The 22711-nt window shown below is 46.8% G+C and overlaps 1 long non-coding RNA gene across 2 annotated transcripts in view; it reads left to right on the forward strand.

The window, feature by feature from the left end:
- The first annotated feature begins 14098 nt into the window (after positions 1-14098).
- Positions 14099-22711, forward strand: part of LOC106832095 (uncharacterized) — a 68786-nt gene continuing 60173 nt past the window's right edge. For both annotated transcript variants that reach the window (XR_011505232.1, XR_011505233.1), the window contains exon 1: positions 14099-14225. This is a non-coding gene — a long non-coding RNA (uncharacterized lncRNA). The remainder of the gene's footprint in view (positions 14226-22711) is intronic.

The raw sequence follows: 22711 nt of genomic DNA on the forward strand, positions 1-22711 counted from the left end.
CATTCCCTTCTTTCTGCTGTGCCAGGCTTGGCCCCATGGTTTTCCAGGATTCCCAACGTTACAGAAGAATCCCAAACACTGTGCCATAATTCAGTCTATTCTGGGAATTCACTGTCAGTGTCCATTTTCCCCTCATCTATTTTATCCAAATGTCTATATCCAACTACTCTATTTCATTGATTTTATGATATACCTTGTTCCTTATTTTCACATTTCTGAGAATGGAATACATTTGAAATCAGTTGTATATCATAACTTGCTAAGGTTTATGTCTTTCTTTGTGGCGCACCAAATAGTGGTACTACTGACTGGATTTAGATTTGCTGGAATACTGCATGTGGGAGCCGTGAGAGATCCTGACTCTGTGATGGTGGCTTTAATAACTCTCTTCCCAACTAAGGGGAGGACACAGGATCCTGTGAAAAAAAAAAGGTTCCTCCTATGGGGCTGGCCTGGTGGTGCTGTGGTTAAGTTCACGTGCTCCACTTTGGTGGCCCAGGGTTCGTGGGTCTGGATCCTGGGTACAAACCTACACACCACTCATCAAGCCATGTTGTGGCAGTGTCCCACATACAAAATAGAGGAAGATTGGCACAGATGTTAGCTCAGGGCCAATCTTCTTCACCAAAAAAAAGGGGAGGGGGCTCTTTGTCTATCACTTCCAGAATATTCCAGATGCTGTCTTCTACTCTCTACTCCAAACCCGCTTGGCTCTGTCTTGGCAGCTCTGGTTTCAGTCCTTTCACCTCCCACCTGGTGTCTGTTTTCTGCCTGGGTCTCTGTTAAACTCTGCTAGAGCTGCCTGTTCAGCTGAATCCTGGCTTCACCTCTAGGCTCCATTCGCTGCTGTCTCTCGGCTCCATGCTCTGCAATCTTTGGACACTCTCAAGTCCACGGGCACCCAGCTGAGTCTCCCAGACCCTGACTGAGCAAGGACCGAGCCTGCCAGCTTTGCCAGGGAGAGGAGTTCTGAAGAACTCAGACTGCTTTTTACTTTTCTATCTTCGGCACCTTGCACAGTTACTGGCCCATAGTAAGGGCTCAATAAGTGTTCACGTGATAAACCCATGAAGCAACAGATTCATTATTTTTAGCTACATGTGACACACAGGTGCAGAAAATCTACTTCTAGCAAATTTGTTCCTTTTCCATGATGAGGAGGAGCTGGAGCACAGAGCCATTCTCTAGCAGGGCCGGGCCATCTTGTCTTGAGTGGTTTGCTGACCTCTTCCCTCAGACCTGGCGCTTTTGTCTTTTTTCTGCCCCTTTGGCTACGATAGGATGTGTTTAGTTTTGTTGGGGTGGGTGAGGTGGGACATACACGTCTTCTCTCTCTTTTTCTGCATAGCCTCATGCCTGGCCTGGCTTCGCCATTCCCAGTTAACCCAGGGCAGGTCCCACCCTGTGGCTGAGGCCTGAGCTGGGGCCAGGTATGTCTCCACAGGCGCTTGCCGTCCAGCTCAGTCTAGACGAAAGCTGTTGCATCTGCCTAATGCAGGGGATTCGGTCCTGGTGCCTTATCTGGATCAGGTTCACCTCTAGCTTTGACCTAACTTTTGCAAGGGCGTGGCTCTTAACCTGGTCAACTGCCTCCCTAAGGGCAGCTAAGCATCTTTCAGGATCAGGGAGCCTCCCTGAGAATCGAGCACTTTCTCACTGCACCGAGGGCAAAGGAGCACTAGGAGGCACGGTGCCTGCCCTCTCAGCAGCGTGCCGAGGTCGGCACAGACCGGGGATAGACTCTCATACGATGGGCTGGTTTCCTCACGGGGATTATGAAGTATTAGTCACAAATATTCACTCTCATCCAGATTTTGGTGGATGATTTCAGATTTCTTCTAGAAAACAGTTCTACCCACATTTGTTGAGGAGGTGCTAGTCTTTATTTTCCTTAGCTGGGGGCTATGGTGGGAGCTTAGACTATAACATCCCTAAGATGGCCATGAAGGGGGCGTTGTTCACTGGTGTGCTGTGTGGATTCCTGTCAGCTGACTTTTAAATATTCAGAAATTTCGCAGCTAGCTGGCCACGGTAGGGAGTACTTTCAGCAGAGAAATTGGCAAATGCGACATCAGGGCTTTCTCCCCCTTCCCTCGCAGAGTCAGTTAACCAGCACACGGCAGATGTTGACTCTGAAGGGAGCATCTGGGAGGTATTGTGGCAGACTATTTCACTTTCTTTCTTTTTTTAGCTGTGAATTTGATCAAGAAACAGGTATTCATAATGGGACAAGAAGAGAGACATATAATTAGAGTATGAAATAGTCCACAATAAGGTGAAGACTCACGTGGTGGAAACTACCCCGGCCTCAGCGATGGGAGATCCACAGCCAGGCACTGCGGGAGATGCTCCTGGTGCCTGGCCTCGATTCTCCTCCCAACAAGGGCACCCGCCACCTGCTGCTGTGAGTGCTCAGCTGAGGACTCTCTCCCAGGACCTTCTCCATAGCTTTGCCCTCGGCGAAGGTGGCCCTCTTCCCTTGCCCACCCTAGGGCACAAGGCCACCCTCTGGCCTCAGGTGAGATAACTGTGAGAGAGTTATCCGCTGCTACTGTTTAAGCATTAGCCTTTGTCAGGTTTTTCTAATTAAAGGCAATCAGGCAAATACTTGACAATAAAATAAACCATTAACATTAAAGTGAAACCAGACATTTTGGTGGTTTTCTTTCCCCTTCAGTTTCCTTTGTGGAGCAGACCCTGAAAGCACTAATTTCAGAGAAAGAGCTGAAAATAAAAAGGAGGACTCCTCACCCCTCCCACCTCTACTGCCAATGCCGAGTGGACCAAAGTTTTGGTATGAAGACATGAGACTTCCTTGTTCTCTCTTAGCTATCATTATCAGCAATCCTTTACCCAACTCAAACTCCTTGCTCCAGCCTGACTGGCACAGAAGGAGGGGCTCCCAGGGAAGGATGGTGCCGGGACTGAGCCCCTGGGAGATGACATCAACCGAGGACTGAACAGCTGGGAGGACCCAGCCACGCGAAACCTTAGAGGAAGAGGAGCCCTAAGGTTCCCCAGCGCCTGGGAGGAATGCAAGGAAGACCCAGGTGACAGCCCCAGGTGACGGGATGGGGCCAGTGGGCAAGTAGTGGGAGGAGGCCAGGGCGTTCTGGGCTGCCACGCAGCTCTGTGGACCTTTGTCAGCCAGAGTGAGGAGTTCAGAATTTTTCTAAGTACAAAACCCCTCAGGTCCTTCACCTTGGTGAGGCAATCACTAAGTTGAGTGACCTTCTGGAAGAACTCCAGGCATCCTGACTCACAAATATTTTTTTTCCTAAGAGTAACTAACACTAGTATTTGCTAACATATATGAAAAACGGATCACTCAGACGAACAGTACAAAAATACCACTTGCTTTTCCTCCCCTACAAATTGCTTACACATCTAAATGCTCTCAGGGTCTGTGCACATTGTAACATGCCAGAAATCATGTGGTTAAAGTAAACGTGCCAGGACTGCCGGCTTTCAGACTCACCCATCCTCGCCTGTCACAGGCATACCCCCGAAACCGACGCTGAACCTGAAATCTCAGTGTCCCAAGCTCACGGTCAGTTTCAAATGGCACCTAGGTGTCAGGTCTACCTGAAGGACAGCCTCAGGTATCAGGGCCATGGTGAGGGGCAGCAAGGAACACCACTCCATCAGACCGGGCTGTTTTCCTGGCTGGCCGAAGGGAAGATGCGAAACAGAGTTTGTTTCCAAGGCTCTCAGCTTCCAGAAATGGACTCAGAGTCTCCAAAAATGGTTGGAGTTGGAGTATTTAGATGAGTTGACAGAGAATGTCTGATGGAATTGTACTCTTTGATTCAGTCACTGGTTGCTATTGAAGTCAGACAGTTTTAGATGATTTTGTTCTATTCATTTTATCTTCTCTTCCATCAAAATTCCCTATTGAATGCCTCCCCTGTGCTCAGTACCATTTTCCTATTGGGAGAGACAGATGGGAGAGACAGTCTTTCTGAGGCCAGAGCGGCGGATGGACTGGTGAATGTCACTTAGTGTCGGTAAAGGTGTGCACAGCTCTCAGGAGTGTTCTCCAACACTTCCAGAAGGGTTTCTGACAGAAGGGCAGCAGACAGGAACCCATTTCTGGCCTGCCAGAGGAACGAGTCCTCACTGGAGCTCTTGAGAGATGAGGCCGAGAGGCCAGGTCCTGAAGAGACTTGAATGCCCTTTGCGTGAGTTTCGCTGTTCATTTGGAGGTTTTGAAAGCCGTAAAAGAATTTTAAGTAAGGGAATGACGTAACACACTTACATTTTGAAAATATGGCTCTGGCTGTAATGAGGGGAAAAGGAATAAAGGGTTTAGTTATCAATACTGCACAATAAATTACTTCAAAACATAGTGGCCAGGAACAACAGCCCATTTTCTTGGTGTCAGGATTTCTGGAGCTGCTCAGCTGAGAGGTTCTGGCGGGGGGCTCCCATGAGGTTGTCGTTAAGATGCTGGCTGAGGCTGCACGCATAAAGGCCAAGGTGGCTACCTTTCAGGGCTGCCAAGCTGGTGCTTGTGGTTGGCAGATCGTTAGCTCCTTTCCCGTCAACCTCGCCACAGGCTACGTGAGTGTCCTCGTGACATGGCGGCTGGCTCACCTCAGACTGGGTGATCCCATTCTGGGGTGAAGTGGAAATTATGGACTACCTATTTTTGTCCCCTCAAAATTCATGTTGAAACCCTAGCTCTCAGTGTGATGGTATTTGGAGATGGGGCCTCTGGAGGGTAATTAAGACTAAACAAGGTCATGAGGGTGGGGCCCTGATCTGACAGGGCTGGTGCCTTTATGAGAAGACGAAGAGACCAGAGCGCTTTCTCTCACCACCATGTGCAGACACAATGAGAAGGCAGCTGTCTACAAACCAGGAAGTGGGCCCTCACCAGACGCCAAGTCTGCCAGCATCTTGATTTTGGACACTCAGCCTCCAGGACTGTGAGAAATCAGTGTCTGTCGTTCAAGCCCCCACTCTGTGGTATTTTGTTGCAGCAGCCGGAGCTGGCTAAGGCAGTGGCAATGCCTTTCATGACCTGGCCTCACACCATCACTTCTGCCACATTCTCTCTGCTAGAAGAAAGTTAAGTCTAGCCATTCAAGGGTAAAGGACTTAGACCCCACCTTTTGAAGGGAGACATGTCAAAGAACTTGAGGACGTAATTTTGATACCCCCTTTGTGATGGTTTTAAAATAAGAGGCTACTTTAGGACTCAGGTGAGAAAAGAAAGGGGGTTGTAATTGAGCCCTAAAGCTGGGAGAATAGGGCACAGATTTGAGAGATAGTAAGGTGCTAGAATGGACAGGATTCAGAAACTGTTGCAATTAGACAGAGCTGGGACAATCAGAAGAGACGGGATGCGGAGGAGGAGGCGCAGAGTCAGGACATGTTAAATGTGACATGCCTCTGGGACAGTGGAACGGATTGTTCAAACTGGCAGTTGCCCAAGTAGGTCCTTGGCCTTAATCTGGGGGTTGTCAGCTTGAAAACTATGGGTGTAGATGAGATTACCTAGGCAAAGGGCATCAAGTAAGGGGAGCAAAGGGCCCAAGGTGGAGCTCTGGGCAACTCCTTCATTTGGGTTTGTATAGGGGAGGACAATCTGGCAAAGGAGGCTGAGAACTGGGCAATCAGAATGGGGGGAAAAATCCAGAAACTGAGGCCTTAAGGGAACCAAGAGGAGAGAGCGGTTCCTATATTGAACATGACGGAAAGGTCTGGTACGATGGCTGGATTTGGTGATACGGAGGCCATCGGTGACCTTGGCTGATGTGTTTCAGTGGAGTAAGGGGAGGTCAGATTGGATGCATTGAAGGGTGTATATTTAGAAGGAGAGAAAGTAGACAAACTCTGTCGACAGCTCTTTCATGAAGGTTGGCTATAACAGAGCAGTAAATGGAAGTTTAAAAAAATTGTTTCAATACTTATGGGAGGGCTGCAGTGGACAGAGAGGAGGTGAGGAAGAGGGAGAGAGAAGAGTAAGAGAGTTCAGCGAGGGAGTGAGGTCCTTGACAAGTCACCTGCCTTTGATCTTTGGTGGGGTACTTTCGCCTCTCTAATAGAATGGAAGAACATGGGATTGATGGGCATCTGTAGGTATGGGGTTTCCTTCGGATGCCTTCTGTTTTTCTTATGATGTGTAAGTCTAGGTTAGTGGCACTCAACTTTGGTCACATATTAGAGTCACCTGGAAGAACTCTGAGACCTCCCTCTGCCCAGACTCACCTCTCAGACTCACTACATCGGACTCTCTGGGTTGGAACCCAGGCATCAGTATTTTTTAAAGTTCCCCACATGAGACCAGAGTGCAGCCTGGGTAGAGGCAGGTTACTGCTGGAGGTGACCTGGGAGGAGATGGGGGTGGGGGTGAGTGGTCACGGGGACAGAGTGTGGGAGAGGCCACTTACCAGTGCTTCTAGGCTCTGCGAGGCCCCTCTGAGGTAAGTGCTCAGGCGTTTTCTGTGCTGCCGGTCCACTTGGCCACATGGTTTCCTCCAGCAGAGCTACCTGCTCCGTTTCAGGTTTGATGACAGTAGGTAACTTTTGTGCCTCCATTTCGTCATGTGAAAACTGAACATAATGATAACTCCCTTATAGGACTGATATAGGACTAAGTGAGATAGCGGACATAAATGCCTATCACAGCTCATAGTACACAGTAAGTGCTCAATTAAGGGTCACTATTACCATTAGCAAGTTACCCTCTTGACTAGAGGATGTGATTTAGGATGTGAGTAGGAGGGTAGTGAGTTAGAGCTAGAAAAACGTATTCGTAGAGAGGAGCTTGTTTAACAGGCTGTGAGGACTTCACAGGGATTCTGAGCACGAGGGACCTAGAGTCTGCTTTTGAAATCCCGGAGAGAGAGTGGACTGGAGACCCGTGGTCAGGACTGGCTGCTCCGGCTGCCCTCACAGGACCACCGTGCAGGGTTCTGCTCACACTTTGTTTTACTTCCTTTCTCTCTCAGCACATCTGGTCCAGGGCACAGTTAGGGGAGCAGAAGATGTAGGATTGCTGCTCCCGTCACTGGGTCTGACCGAGCTGTACACAGTGATTAGGGACAGGCAGATCCAAAGCTCAGTTCACTGTGGGGGACATTCTTCAGAGGACCTGTTTCTGATTGTTCTGATCATCTCTGCCGGCATATTATCCTAACCAGCTACTGGTTGCACAGGCAAGGAGGGGCACTTTTCTCTAAACTGGGTATGGCGTTCTTCAGCAGATGAAAGGAAAGTTCCTTGTCATGAGGTGGGGCTCTGTCAAAGCCACGTTGAACATAAGTCATGCCTAGAAAAATGGACCTAATCAGAGCAGTTTTTTATCTTTGGGATGCATTCTCCCAATGTGATCTTTAGCCACCACGGTAAACATGACTTTAATAAGTCCTGTCCAAGATTATAAGGATGTTTGGTAAGAAGGAGCTCACGTGTCCTGCTCTGTGGCCAGCCACTGCTCTCATTGACGGCCATCTTGCCCACAGAGACTACAAGTCCCAGCACTCATTGCATGTGAGTCCTGGCCACAGCCCCTGCTAGTGGAGAGGCCTGGAGGCTCTCCCCCGCCTCCCCCAGAAATGCCCCTCCTTATCTTCCAGCAAGCTGACAGGTTGTCACCCAGGGCTTGACTCATGAAAATGCTTTGTTTCAGGGCAGTGGTGGTGATCTTTTCATTCCTGGTGGTTTCTTTACACCACGATGAGACAGGAAAAGCAAGATCTGTAGCAGAGTGCTGCCTCACTGCTCATTCATTCAGCCAGCGACCAGAACCCTGGCAAGATTGAGGGTTTTGTCAGATGGGAGCTGTGGTAGTGAATAAAAAAAGTGAAACCAGATGTTCTTGCCTGCAGTTGCTTCATATCCACGCAGGGGCTTGGAGGAAGAGGCTGTAAAAATGTCATAGCTCCTGATTCCCGAGGCCCAGATTTACGTGCCATGTAACCTTGCACCATAAATCCACCACCCTCGCTGGAACCTCAGCTTCCGAAGGGGCAGAACCCAGCTGTGGTGCAGACCAGAGGCGGAGGATGGGGCAAGAGGGACATGGGTGGGGAGCACGGGAGCAGAGAGCCTGGCTGGGGACCAGCGATTGCTTTTCAAGAATTTTAAAGTGGGCAAAAGATTTTACAAGATAGTCTTGGAGTTTGGCCTTCTTAGGAGATAAACCAAACTATATTTTGCATTTTAGCCTGAAAAGGAACTTGGTTTCTCTTTGGAAAGTACCAGCAGATGCAAGAGAACTTGGTGGGAATGGAACACACACAAGCAGAGTTTTCACTGCAAGTTGAAGAGCTTGCAGGAGAAAGGAGAGGTGGGCAGGGGCCGGACCCCGCCTGCCCCAGGAGGTCATCCTCGGGAAGCTGGAATTTATCCTGAGTGCCAGGAAAGCCATCCGACTTTGGCTTTAAAATGGTGATTCTATCTGCTGTTTGGAGAATGAATTATGAGTGTGGGGGTGAGAATGGAAGCAAGGAGGCAACCTAGGAGGCCCTTACAGAAGTCCAGGCAAGTGATGCTGGCGGCTTGGATGAGTAGAAGCCGTGAACATGGAGAAGGGTGAATGGGCTCAGAGGTCTGGTGGCAAGACAGTGGGAAGAATCATGGATGTCTCCCAGGTTCTGGTGTGAGCAGCTGACTGGACAGTGGTAAGGCCAGTGGAACCAGGAAGCCTGGAGGAGGAGCAAGTTTGTTGAGATCCTGACTTTGGTTTTGGACACGTTGTGTTGGAAACACTTTTAGACATCTACGTGGATGTTTTAAAGAGACAATTGGATATATGGGTTTGGAGATACAAAGAGAGGTCAGGGCTGGGATATAAATTTGGGAGTCATGTTATAGACAATAATTAAAAAGATAGAAACGGAGCTGCTGCTCAGGCCGTAGTTGCTCAGTGCTGTTGACACCGTCACTGTGGCCACCTTCTGACGCCTGCAATAGGTGCCGCCTAGTGCCAGGGGGCCTGAGGTCATGGACGCAAACATATGCATCACTGTTCCTCCTCCTCCTGCCTGTGGTGCCATCTGTCCTTCATCTTTCCAGCTGAGCCCGCAAGTGGCTCCCCAGTTTCCCCAAGGGGCTCCCCTGGTAGCTGCCTGCCATTGATGGGAGTTCCCACGTGGCATGAAAACTCTTTACCATCCTGACCCTAGACCAGTGGCATTCTTCTCGAGTCCTCCATTTCTGTCTTTTTGCATCATGTGGCTCAAATTTTCTGCTCTCTTAACATTTTTCCAGCTTGTTGACATTTTACAGTGAGTATAACATTATTATTTTATTATTCGTCACTAAACAGGAACAATTTGCTTTTTCATTTGATCTATGTTGCTTAAGTGTTACATTAGTTTCCAGTACATTCTAAACGGCTAAATTCTGCTAGCTGACTTTATACAACATTTTAGGTATGTGTCTGACCAGCTGATGGTCAGGATGTCACTTAGCGATGCCTGTTTATAAGGATGCAGGTTACAGTAGACCCTTCTGTTTGTGCTTATTGTGTTCCGTGCAATTTCTATTTTGCACAGCAACTATGGTTTTTATTTGTCCTAATTAAATAAGAACAATGTTTAGTTCAGTGGATTCTTCATATAAAATGACTCAATCTCCCCCCTCCCCTCACCCCCAAATAAGGCTGAAAACAGATGCATGCTTGTCCTGTAGTTAAAAATTGCGCTGTGACTGAAGCCAGAACATATGTGTGGGAACAGCTGGGGGCGTGTATTGTGGTCTAGCTCGGAGCTGTGGACCAGCAAGGAAGGCCTGTAGCCATTTGATTTACCATGTAGCAGAGCCTGAAGCCAGCACTACTCTGGGACTCTCTCTCTCTCTTGACCTGTGAACTCCCCCTCACAGAACGCACGGAGCTCACAGAACTGTCCTGAAAGGAGCACAGGGAGCCCACAGCTCCCACCTGGCTCCCAGTGGTGCTCTCCACTGCCCTGCCTACTCTCCTGAGGGCTTCGCCTTGGCTGGTACCTTCCTCCATGGACTAGAGCTTCAGATTTCACCCCCTTTGGGGAGCTTTGTGGCAGATAACTGGGATAAAATGCAAATTGGGGGATCATGAGGTGTGGGATATATGAAAGCGTATAGGTCAGAGTGTTCACAGGAAGTATAGTGAGTGAGACGCACGGAGCTCCGGGAAGAGCCAACAAGTAGTGGCGGTCAGCAGACAACAAGGCGAGCGCGATGCCGACTGAGACGCAGGGCTGTTGTTGGGCGGCTGCCAGCATCAGGGGAAGGGGGTGGTGAAGCCAGGCAGAAGCAGGTTTGGGAGAGTGATGCGTCAACACGCTGCAGACGGTTGTCAAGATGAGCGGTGGAATGTCCATTAGATTTGGAAATTCAGCACGAACTGGTGACTTTAATAAGAGCTGGTTAGTGGGTCATGAGGGGTCCGAAGCCAGCCTGCAGGAGGCAACAAAGACGTAAGGGAAGCTACTTTTAAAGAATCCGACAAAGAAGAGGGACAGAGGTTAGAAGCACAGGGAGCGGAGGGTGGAGCTTGTCGGCCTGTGTCTGTTTGCTGGGCTTTGCTGGGAGGTTGGGGTGGGGGTTTGTGGTGGGATTCACTCCCTTTCACTTCCCATTATAAGGAAGAAAAAGACGGGCACTGTTGGTTGGCAACCAGAATTGTCTACTATAGCGTGTGGGTTCTTCTGTCACTTATTGTGATGGAGGTCTGATGGTTTGTCTTCTAAAGCTTTCTTGTTTCTCTAGAGGTGTGCCTGGAGGAAGGTTCAGAGTGCCGGGGAAAAGGGGAGGAGTCACAAGCCCAGAGGGCCGCCCACGCCTCAAATCCAGCCCCTTTGTGGTGTGATCGCTCCACCGTGGCGCCTTCGGGATTCAAACCCACAGACTCTGCTCTTCCGGGGCCCGGTCAAAGTCAGCTTGACGTCACGGCCCGGCTGGTGAAACTGTTTTGTACGATTTCTACTATTTATTCCCGGAAGAACATTTTTGTTGTTTGTTTTTGTCATTATTTTGGTTTTAATTGGAGGAATCTTGATGATAAGACAAAGGATGTAGGGGAGAGGAATGGACAGAAAAGAGGGAGGGGATTCTGGACGAGGGAAGCCAGCATGGGGTCAGCACGCAGGGGAAATGGAGGGATTCCGGCAGGTCTACCCGACAGGGCTCCTCTTCTGAGCCTGGGGGAGGAGGCAATGGTGGCGGGGAGCCTGGGCCAGGAAGTTCAGGGAATTCATGCCTGACAACCCGGTTACCTTCCCTGTTCAGTAGGCAGCAGACCGTCTACTGTGGGGGAAGACAAGGATGTGGTGGGGCTTGATGAGAACATCTGAGATTTACCTGTTGTGGGGGCTGTGGGAACTGAGCAGGAGGAGAAGGCTTCCTTGTCACTGCTCACCTGGCCGGTGTTAGTGGTGTATTCATGGTGTTCGTGGCACAAATGGTCCAGAGTTCCCTCCATCAGCACTGTCAGGATGTGGACGGAAGGAGGTGTGTGGGGAGGAGAGGAGGGAATCAAGATTGTAAAGCAGGTGAGATAAATGGCCAGGGTGCCAGGAGGCCAAGGGAGCTATGGGTTCTGGCATGAGCCACCATGATTCCTTGTCCTCTCCCTTTCCCACCTGCCCCAGCCTCTTCGTTGAAAAACAAATTTATTTCACTCCCTCTGTTGTATCCAGAGAGAGGCCTCTGGGTCCACTTTTACTCCCTCTGGTAATCCACACCCTGAAACAATGGACTTTGGGTAATTATGATGTGTCCGTGTCGGTTCATCAGTGGTAACAAGTGCACCTCTCTGGTGCAGGATGCTAATGGTTGGGAAGGCTGCAAGTATGGGGGCAGGGGGCATATGGGAACAAGACCCCACTGTAAGGAAGAGCCAGGAACAGGGGTGGGCCAGGCTGGTTGGGAGTTGGGAGCAGGAAGAGCAGAGCTATGCTGATAGACCAGACCACTATAGCGCTATGTTTCTTAAGAGGCTTTATTTTTTAGAGCAGTTTTTGGTTCACAGCAAAACTAAGTGGAAAGCCCAGAGATTTCCCATGTACCCTTTGAGTCCCTCATAACTTCCCCCACCATCAATATCTTCCACCGGAGTGGTACATTTGTTACCCTTGAGGAACCTACGTGACACCTCATCATCGCCTAAAGTCCGTAGTTTATGTTAGAGTTCACTCTTGGTAGTGTACATTCTGCTGGTCTTGACAAGTGTATAATGACATGTATCCACCATTATAATATCATACAGAGTGTTTCACGGCCCTGAAAATCCTCTGTGCTCTCCTATTCAGCCCTCCCTCCCCCAGCCCCTGACTCCCACTGGTCTTTTTACTGTCTCCATAGTTTTGCCTTTTCCAGTGTGTTATATAATTGCAATCATACAGTATGTAACCTTTTCAGATTGACTTTTATTTAGTAATATTCATTTAAGGTTTCTACATGTCTTTTTGTGGCTTGATAGCTCATTTCTTTTTAGCACTGCATAGTATTCCGTTGTCTGGCTGTAGCGTAATTTATTTATCTATTTACTTACTGAAGGACGTCTTGGTTGCTTCCAAGTTTTGGCAATTATGAATAAAGCTGCTGTAAACATCCGTGTGCAGGGTTTTGTGTGGACATAAGTTCTTAACTCATTTGAGGAAATATCAAGGAGTACAATTGCTGGGTCATATGGTAAGAGTATATTTAGTTTTGTAAGAAACTGCCACACTGTCTTCTGAAGTGGCTGTACTGTTTTGCATTCCCACCAACGATGAGAGTCCCTATTACTGCAGGTCTTCACCGGCATCTGTGTTGTCAGTGTTTCGAATTTTAGCTGTTTTAATAGCTGTGTAGTGATATCTCATTGTTGTTATAATTTGCATTTCCCTAGTGACGTGGGATGTTGAATGTCTTTTCACATGCTTATTTGATTTTTGTATATCTTCAGTGAGGTGTTAGTTCAGATCTTCCACCCATTTTTAATTTTAGTTGTTTTCCTATTGTTGAATTTTAATAGTTTCTTGCATATTTTGGATTATAGTCCTTTATCAGATATGTCTTTTGCAAGTATTTTCTCCCAGTCTGTGACTCATCTTCTCATTCTCTTGGTGGTGTCTTTTGCAGAGCAGAAATTTTTAATTTTAATAAAGTCCAGCCTCTCAATTGTTTCTCTTGTGGATAGTGCCTTTGATGTTGTATCTAAAGAGTCATTCCCAAACCCCAGACCATCTAGGTTCTTTCCTATGTTATCGTCTAAAGAATTTTATAGTTTGTATTTTACGTTTGGATCTATGATCCATTTCAAGTTAATTTTTGTGAAGAATGTAATACCTGTGTCTTGATGAATTTTTTTGCACGTGGCTGTCTAGTTGTTGCAGCACCGCTTGTTGGGAAGGCTATCCTTTCTCCTTTGTCAAAATTTGGTTGACTATATTGACGTGGGTCTACTTCTGGGCTCTCTTTTGTGTCCCATTGATCTATTTGTTTATTCTTTTGCCAACAGCACACTGTCCTGATTATGGTGCTATTTTTGATTTATCAGTTATAGAAAATATCTATTGACTTCCTACTAGGATTAATGAGCTCTCTCATACTCTTCAATTCCTCTGTCCCCATTCTCCTCATATAGTTATATCACTATTTTTAGTTAAATCAATAATCACTGTTTATAATACCAAAACTGGGTCAATAATGTTTATAGCAAATCTGAGTAATGTGTTATGATTACATTTTTATAGCATTTTGTCTTCCTTTAAGATTCCTATCTGCCTAATTTATTACTTACATGCCATATATATATATCTGAGGCAGTGTAAAAGTCTGTCTAAAATTTCTTTGATTCTCTTTCCTTCAAAACGTAGACCGCTTGTATTTTACTTGCCTTATATGGGCTGTTGGTAGTGAATCGCTGCTCACAAATAAAATATGGTGGAAGCGATGATGTGTGACTTCTGAGACTAGGTCATACAAAGCATTACGGCCTCCTCCTTGATCTTTCTCGCGGATTGCTTGCTCTGGGAAAACCAGTTGCCATGTTGTGAGGCCACTTAATCGGCCCTATGAACAGGTCCATGTGGAAAGAAACTGAGGCCCGCTGCCAACAGGCAGCAAGAACTGAGGCCTCCTGCCAACAGCGATGTGAGTGAGCCGTGCTGGAAGCTGAGCTGATAGTCCTAGTCATGCTTTCAGCTGACTGGAGCCCCAGCAACATCCAGACTGTAACCTCAGAAGAGACTCTGAGCCAGAATAACCCAGCTAAGCTGCTCCCAGATTCCTGACCCTCAGAAACCGTGAGATAATAAATGTTTATTGTTTTAAGTCTGTAAGTCTTGGGGGAATTTGTTATACAGCAATAGTTAATTAATATAATGTCTTTAATTTCTTCCTGATTATCACTTTGTCACTAGATCTGCCACATTATCTACTCTGTCAAGTCTAATTATTTTTTTCCTGGATCCTTCTCCCTTTCGGCTCCCATCTGGACTGGTTACTCTCAAGAGCTGCAGCAGAGCTGTCATCTTCCCAGCCTGCTGAGGGCTCACTGGTTCCTGGATCCCTTCTCTTTCCTTCTCATTCCTTTTCTTCACTTTTATTCTTGCCTTTCCCTGAAACCCATCAACTACTACTAGTTAAGAAAAGGTGTATGAGAGAGAAATTTTCTTAATCCTTGCATATCTAAAAATGCTTCGCCTGCTTTCATTCTAGATCAGTAATTTGGTTAATTATACAATTGAAGGTACAAAACTGTTTCCTCTTAGAATTTTGAAATCATTGATTACTCTTCTGTCATCCGATGTCATATTTGCTGTCCAACCATTTTCATTCTTGTTCCCTTGTGTGTTACGTAGTTTTTCCCTCCTTGGAAGTTCTAGGCACCTCTATTTGTCCTTATTGTGGTGGAATTTTATGATCATGAGCCTTGGTATATAAGTTAGGATGCTTTGCTGAAAGTAAAGAAAGCCCCATTAAAATGACTCATACTACAAGTGGATTTATTATCTTGTGTAATAAGAAGTCATGAGATAAGGTGACTCTGGGGTTGATTCACTTAGTGGCTGAGTTACATCCTCAGGGACCCAGGTTTGAAAAATCGATCTGTTCTGCCAGAATACATTGGGTAACTTCCTTTGTAGCCAAAATACGGCAGCAGTTTATATTCTAGAGGCAGAAATTGGGATTATCTCTTCCCCTGACTCTTTCAAAACTGTAGGATATTTCCCAGAATTGATCCCATCCTCAGCAGACTTTCCTTCATGGCCCTATGGCTGAAATTAGGTGTTCTGGCTCTTCCTAAATGAATCGCTAGACAAGGGGAATAAAATTAATATGATTGTCTTAGACTAATCAAGATTTATTCACCAAATCTGAAGATGAGGTCAGTTTTCCCTGACAACATGACTTGCAGTGGAACGTGGGGATTTTCAGTAAAATCTGAATCTTATTACAAGGAAGAGTAAGGCAACCAAAATTGTCTGCTACAGCGGGTGTGGGCTTTCCTGTCATTCATTGTGATGGGGACCTAATGGTTTCCCTTCTAAAAACCTGTTGAGTTTCCTCTGTACTGATATCCCTCTTCTGTGCTCTTTGTCCTTGTGGGTTTATGACATTTTGTTCCTTTATTACCATTTTAATAGGATCTCTGAAGGGAGAGGTGATAAATGTGTGTGTTCAATCTGTCATCTCTAATTGGATGCCCCCAGCCAGTGTTTTCCAAACTGTGAGTTGTAACCTGTTAGTAAGCTATGTCCAGTATTTTAAAAAACGAAACAGAATAGAAAATACCAGATTGTATGTATTGCATATAGTAAGGTTAAATATTGTTTCATGAAATGTTTGTTTCAGTTGAGTGTGCGTGTGTGTGTGTGTGTACTGGACAGGCATGTTATGTGTTTCTTGCTATAAGTTGCATACAACAATTTTTGGGAAGCATTGCTTTAAAGAAATATCTTTGAGCATTTTGTGCTCTATGGTGCTGTCTTATTTGGGTTGGTTTTACAGATATGTGAGGCTAGGAGAACACAGGAAGCACATCAAACTTCAATAGGTTTGAAATAAGGTGGTATATGCATGAGGAAATGGCCTTGCTGTCTCACAGAGAAACTCAAAATCCCATGGAAATAAATGTGTTACCATCATCATCCTATTAATTTCTGTTTTCCAAAGGAAGAAACTGCCATCCAGAAATACACTCAATGCCCACGCAAGATGGCAGGCGGGTGGGCCCGAGACACACATTTCTGGCCACTGAATGCGGAGCTTGCGTAAGATCTACGTGCCCTCCCCTCCCCCTCTGCTTCCAGGCATAACCTGTCCATTCAGCAAACATCTGTCAAAGGCTGCATTCCCCAAATGTTTGGAGAGCCTGAGACAGAAAGGATGCTAGGCTTCTGCTGAGTTACATAACGTAGTAGGATCAAGGTTTGTTTTCGAGGCTTTTCACTCAATCTTGCCATTTCCAGGCAGCTGTGTTCTGCAAAGACTAATGTATATTTCCTATGCCTAAAGATTTTCAGGAAGTAAAACCATCTTTCTGTGAAATCAGTGTTTTTAGATCAAAATGTGTCGTGATTGGGAAGCTCTTGCTTCTGTCTGGGTGCGGGCACCATCGGCCACTCTGGTAACATGCATGGAAAACTCGTATTTAGTTCCCATCCCGGGGCGATAGGGCTGGCCTGGAGGACTTCTCAGTCCGGCTGCTCCTGTCTCCTCAATGGCCGTTACCATGGTGTTCTGCCTTCTCTGCTGCCCTTCCTTGTTTTCATTTTGTCATTCTTGTTACATTGTATTTTCTGCTTTTCATTGGTAAAATTCTTTTTTTTTTAACAGGTTATTGAAATATCTTTGACATACAAAAATTCTATATATTTAAGGTGTACAACTTGATGTTTTAATATATGTATACTTTGTAAAAAGATGACCACAAGCAAGCTAATTAACATATTCATCACCTCTACATAGTTACCATTGTGTGTGTGTGTGTGTGTGTGGTGAGAAGATTTTATTTCAGATCTATCCTCTTCACAACTTTCAAGTATACAATACAGTATTGTTAACTACAGTATAGTCACTATACTATGCATTAGATCTCTAGAACCTATTCATCTTGTATAACTGAAACCCTTTGACCAACATTATCCCATTTCCCCCTCCCCTCTGCCCCTGGTGACCACTGCTCTACTCTCTACCTCTATGAATTTGACTGTTTTAGATTCCATATATATGTGAGATCATACGGTATCTCTCTCTCTATGTCTGGCTTATTTCACACAGCACAATGTCCTCCAGGTCCATCCATGTTGTGGCAAATGGTAGGATATCCTTCTTTTTAAAGGCTGAGTAATATTTTTTTATATATCTATCTATCTCACCTTTTCTTTATCCATTTGTCTGTCAAAGGACACTTAGGTTGTTTCCATATCTTGGCTACTGTGAAAAAACATGGGAATGCACATATCTTTTCATGATCCTGATTTCGTTTCCTCTGGATATGTACCCGGAAAGGGGATTGCTAGATCATACAGTAGTTCTATTTTTAATTTTTTGAAGATCTTCCATATTGTTATCCAAATGGCTGTACTTAAAGTTCTTTTGTTAATCTATATCTACTTCCCCCAACATTTTCTCCTTCTTCCCTTTTTAACTTATCCAGTTATTTGTCTTCACTGGTTGTTGTTTCCTCCCTACTGTCCCTGTTTTGTTCATTCCTCTTCTTTCTTTGTCCCTGAACACTTTGTGCTTCAACTTTTCTCTTCTCTTCCTTACCTCCTCCCATGCATGCTTCCCCTTCTCTTTCCCCAAAGCCTTTTGACATCCTCCTTACCACTCACTTAAAAGGCCTAGAATGGGCAGAACACCGTTCAGAGACAGAAGGCAGTGGGGCAAGACAGCCTGGTGGGGATAACTGATGAGGAGGCTCTGAATATCAGAGCTGGGCCCCCCCAGAAGAAGGGACTCCCCAGCCAAGTCTTGTCCAACACCTTCTTCATAGGTTACCCATATGACATCATAAAGTTCACTTTTTACCAAATTTGGTGGCTACTCAACATTGGGAGACTAGCAACATGTAGGGTGCCAGAGTCAAGATCTGAAAACATCTTGGAAGGCTTGAAGATGGGCTGAGTCTAATAAGGAAAAAGCCACTTTCTTCACTTGGATGAGAAAATGAATGGCACAAGACCAGGATGGGGGAGATGTCAGTGAGCAGTAAAAAAGACTTAAAAGTTTTTAGCCAAGAGTAGAGTAAAAAGGAGCCACCAGCAGGTATGACCCTGTCCCCTACAAAAGCTCATCTGAGGTTAGGCTACATTAGAAAAGCTCAATGTCTGGGGTAAGTCATGCTGCTCAGGAACTACACATAAGAGGGAAACAGCCAACCATCCACATTTGCCAAGAGCAACCGGGAGGGTAAGGAGCTGGAAACCACACCATGCCAAATAAGTTGAAAGAACTAGGGATGGATAGGGAGGTGAAGAAGGATGTGATAACCACATTCAAATATTGAGGAAGAGAAACTAGACTTATGGCTCCAGGGAGGAGGACTAAATTCCCTGGACTCAGACTTCGTTTTCAACATAAGGAAGTACTTGGCAGCAGTCAAGGGTGTCCAAAGATGGTCTGGACTGCTTCATGTAGAAGTTGTCCCTCTTGTTGGAAAAGTCCTAGTGCTTGGTGGAATGTTTCCAGAGAGATTCATACATTGGATATTCAGTTGAACAAGATGCCAGTCGTAACCTTTTATGGTTGATACTAATACTAATAACAATAGTAATAACTAACACTAATTGGCTGGCTGCATGGTGCCCAATGCAATCCTTGCAACAACACTATGAGATACTTACTATTGTTATTATCATTTTAGAGAGGAGGAAACGGGTTTAGGGAGGTAAAGAATGTGCCCTAAATCACAGACAGTGAAGAATAAGGCCTCATTGGTGAGTGGGAGTAAAAATCTAACAGCTCAGGTCAAGAGAATATCTAATGGTAGTTTAATACAGACATGGGAAGGCTGGAGTGGAGTTGAATGGTTTCCTCCATTATGGCTGCAAACAACAAGGGCAGATGGTTTCTGTAGTCTGTATAGGAGTGGTCCAGCAGCGAAGCCCAAAGGCACAGAGCAGAGCTGTCTCCTTTAGCTAGGTGGAATGAGTCTTCAAGCAACCAATCAATCAATCACACAATATCATTTTTGTCTGCCTTAATAGTTTTTTGGATAATTTATGGGGAGAATTTCATGAAAACCACAACTGATCTTTGAATTCTAGTACCAATAAGTTTGCTTCTGATGCCTACATGATCGGAGAGGAATGGTTCAGTCCTTCAGTATTCCCTGCATCAACAGCTAATATTTTTTATTTCTCAGTATTTAAAATTCAAGCAGACAGACTTGGAGTTCTTTTATATTTTGTCCAGCTTTTAAATTGTTGTCAGTGGGAAACTTAGTCTGAATCCCTAGGCCAACGCTGTTGGAAATTGGAGGCCCTCCCAGCAACGTGAAGTTCCCCATTCAGTTCCAAGCATTCTATTCTAGATTGCGAGTGTTACTTCTATAATTAGCATGTCCCCAGTTTAGAGGCTCCATAGTCCTTTTCGCTGGAAGCCATTGGCTTGAATGAGGAAGGAGGAGGGCCCACAGGCACATCCCAATGGCCAAGTGGACAGCCTTGGGGCGCTCAGAGGTCCTGGCACTTGTTAGCCAGTCTTGCTAGCCTGCTGCTCAAGGCCTGCACCTGGCTCTCAGTAGGCAGGATTTGAAAACAAAATATATGTGAATAAAGCTCAATAAACAGTGATCACTCCATAAAGAAACACCAGGCATAGCAACAGACTGAACGATAGCACAGTGCGGCGCGGGGACTAGCTCAGGACTCACCGCTGTGTCCTGAGGCCGGGAGGGGGTGGGGGTGGTGCTCAGGGAGGAGAGGAGAGGAAAGGGAGACTGGAGTTCGGGTCAGGGTGGGGAGGAGAATGGAGTGAGAACCCTGTGGCCTGTGCATGTGGTGAAAGCGCAGTGCTGGGAGTTTGGTCACCTGTCACCTTCAGCTTGACACTCAAATCCGCCCAGGCCTTTTGGGGCAGAGACTGTCATTCAAAGGTCTCCCAGTCCCTTGGCATCATCAGTCGGGGCTGTTCCAAAGAGCTTGTGGGGAGAAAAGAATAATAAGATTGCACAAGTCCCCTTTGCTCCCTGCCTCTGGTGACCTGGACTGAGGTAAGGCCCAGCCCACTGCTCCAGGTTTTTCTTGTCAGCATGCAGAGCCCTCTGCTCAGGTGGGACACCTTGGTGAAGCAGAAAGAGGTGTGCTGCAGGAGGAGGGACAAAGGCCACCCTTGTTTACGGGAGCCCTTTGAGATGCAGAGCTGCTCTCGCAGGGGATGCCCAAATGCCAGCTCGCCTCTGTCCTGTGGAAGGATGCCACGTTCTTACCTCTCTGGCAAGGCCCTGGGGTGTGAGCTGGGAGTGTGATGCATGTCTGTTCAGAGCCAAGCACTGGTCTCAGAACTGGGTCACCCCATGGACAAACAAAGATGATATATCCCGATTGGTAGGATAGGATTTCGTCTTTCCTTGTAAAACCCCGCCGTGCCCCCAGCGTCTGCCAGCATCAAGGCGCTCCTTTGTCCTCTCGTTCCAGAAGGCTGAAGAGTGAAGTGACACAGAGGGCACAGCGCCCAAAGTCTCCCCACACGCCTCTCTGTTCAAGGCCCTGGGCATCTGTGCTGGCTTCTTTGCCTAGAGGCCACGGAACCCATCAAACGCGGTCTAAGGGGGCAGGAGGTGTTGGCTTCTCTGGAAAGCCTGTATCTCCACAGTTTTATATTGCTAGCATGTGCTGGGGCACGCAGCCTGGCTTTTCCAAGAGCAGTGTTTCACTGGCACAGCTTTGCGCTTGGAGGGATGTTTCTCTCTCTTCCACCCTGCCCTCCCCCGTGTCTTTCTAACTTGTTTTTCTGCTGACATGGAAGCCCAGTGCTTTTGCTCTTTGAGACACCCTGTAATTGGAAAAAGGGAATCTGCGCTGAGTTATGAGTTAGCACATGCTGCCCTCTAACGGCTCCTGCCTTCTCGGCTTCCAGGCTCCGTTGGGAACAGACGCCCCAGGCCTTCATGGAGGGTCCGCAGCAAGACTCCTTCTGAGTAAGCTGTCTCTTTCCCTCCAGCCAGCTCAAAGAACCAGCCCTTGCTCTTGAGGTGGAAGATGTCAAAAGTCAGGCAGCTTTGATGTGTGTGGCTGTGAGAGAAACGGCCCAATGTTTCACTGCCAGATGTGAAATGACTGGACTCTTCTAGTCTAGGAGCACTCCTTGGACCCACCTATCCTATTGCTCATCCTTTCCACCTGCTCCCTTACAGCTCCTTGCTGGGTCTTGAGAGGCAAGCACAGTGCCCTTGCTGCTCCCTTATAGCTCCGTGCTGTGCACACAAAGGGGCTTCCTTCTCCTGCCCTTCTGGCAAGAGGGGCTTGGGGGTGAGGTGAGGCATGGGGTAACTGCTGCTGAAACACCCCTCAGACTTTCCAGTTGGCGTCTCGAGAACCAACTCCAAAGCCAAGAGAGTGAGGGAGAACACAGAAACCTCTCGAAATAACATCTGTTGAGTTAATGTTTGAAGAACTTGAAGAAAGTGTTTGGACATAGTCCAGTTCTGTTTCTAGGGAAATCTAGGACTTAATCAAGGAACAAAGTTCATAGGTGTGGGAGGAAAAATTAGGAAACATTTTGTTTTGGTAGCTGGAAAGCTTGCCTCCAGAAGTGATGGAAAGAAGCTCAAAGAGGAACTCGTATCTTTCTCCAATTGGCCCAAATCTGGCAAAAGTGAAGCATCATGCTTCGAGCTCTGCTGCTCGCAGGAAACAACATGGAAGTTGGTATTCGCAAGCTTAGATTGTTTTATGTGGTGAGGCTTCTTGGGGGAAAAAGGCTTGTGTGAATCAGAGAGCAGAACTGGCTTCTTCAGGTTTTCTTAAATTGGAGGGGGGTGGTCACCGAGATTAGTGCACCAGTTCCTGGGGAGCTGGGATAGCTGTTTGCTGGGGGCAAGCCGTCACTCTCTTCTGTCCTGTGGAGCGGGCAGGGAGCACAGAAGGCAGAGAAGGTGGGATTAAAATTTGACATAATGAGCCTGATTTTCATGTGAGGTTTAGGTCAACTGGATCACCTCCAATATGGTCACTCCTTGTAGAAATGGAAGAAGCATTTTTTAATTTTATTTGGACCTCTGGCTGCAAAAACTTGTCATTAAGAAACACATCTTTCCCCATGCAACTTTAAAGAGTGGAGCTTTTTCTCCTTTCCAAAAATCTGGAGCAAATTCTGAAAAGATAAAAATAAAGAAGTTTCCAGCCTTTGACAGAACAGGCCTGAAATGCTGGCCTTGTTTGTCTTTGGGTGCCTGGTGGTGTGGACTCAGCCCCAGATTCTTGCAGTAGTTTCTTGAAGCGAGGGCCGCCCTGTGCACATGCTGTCCAGGCCTGACGGCAGGTCCTGCTCTGGGTGCTGAGGCCTTGCAGATAAAGGATGAAGCTAGCTCTTACTGCTGGCTTCCTCGGGAACAGAGCTGGGCCTGAAATACATGTGTATTTTCCACCTCAAGACGTGGTTTGTTTTATAGCCACACCTCCCCCTACTCCCCACCTCAGCTCAAAGATGGCAGAGTGGGGCTTTGGGAGATGTTTTCTGTCTCATTCAGGTGGCCCTTTCCTTTTCCATAACATCTTATTCAAGGCCAGTTCCCACTCTGGGGAGAGAAGTGTTTCCCCAGAGCTGGGTTCCCGCTGAG

Source organism: Equus asinus, chromosome 8 (assembly GCF_041296235.1).
Source record: "Equus asinus isolate D_3611 breed Donkey chromosome 8, EquAss-T2T_v2, whole genome shotgun sequence".
NCBI lineage: Eukaryota > Metazoa > Chordata > Mammalia > Perissodactyla > Equidae > Equus > Equus asinus.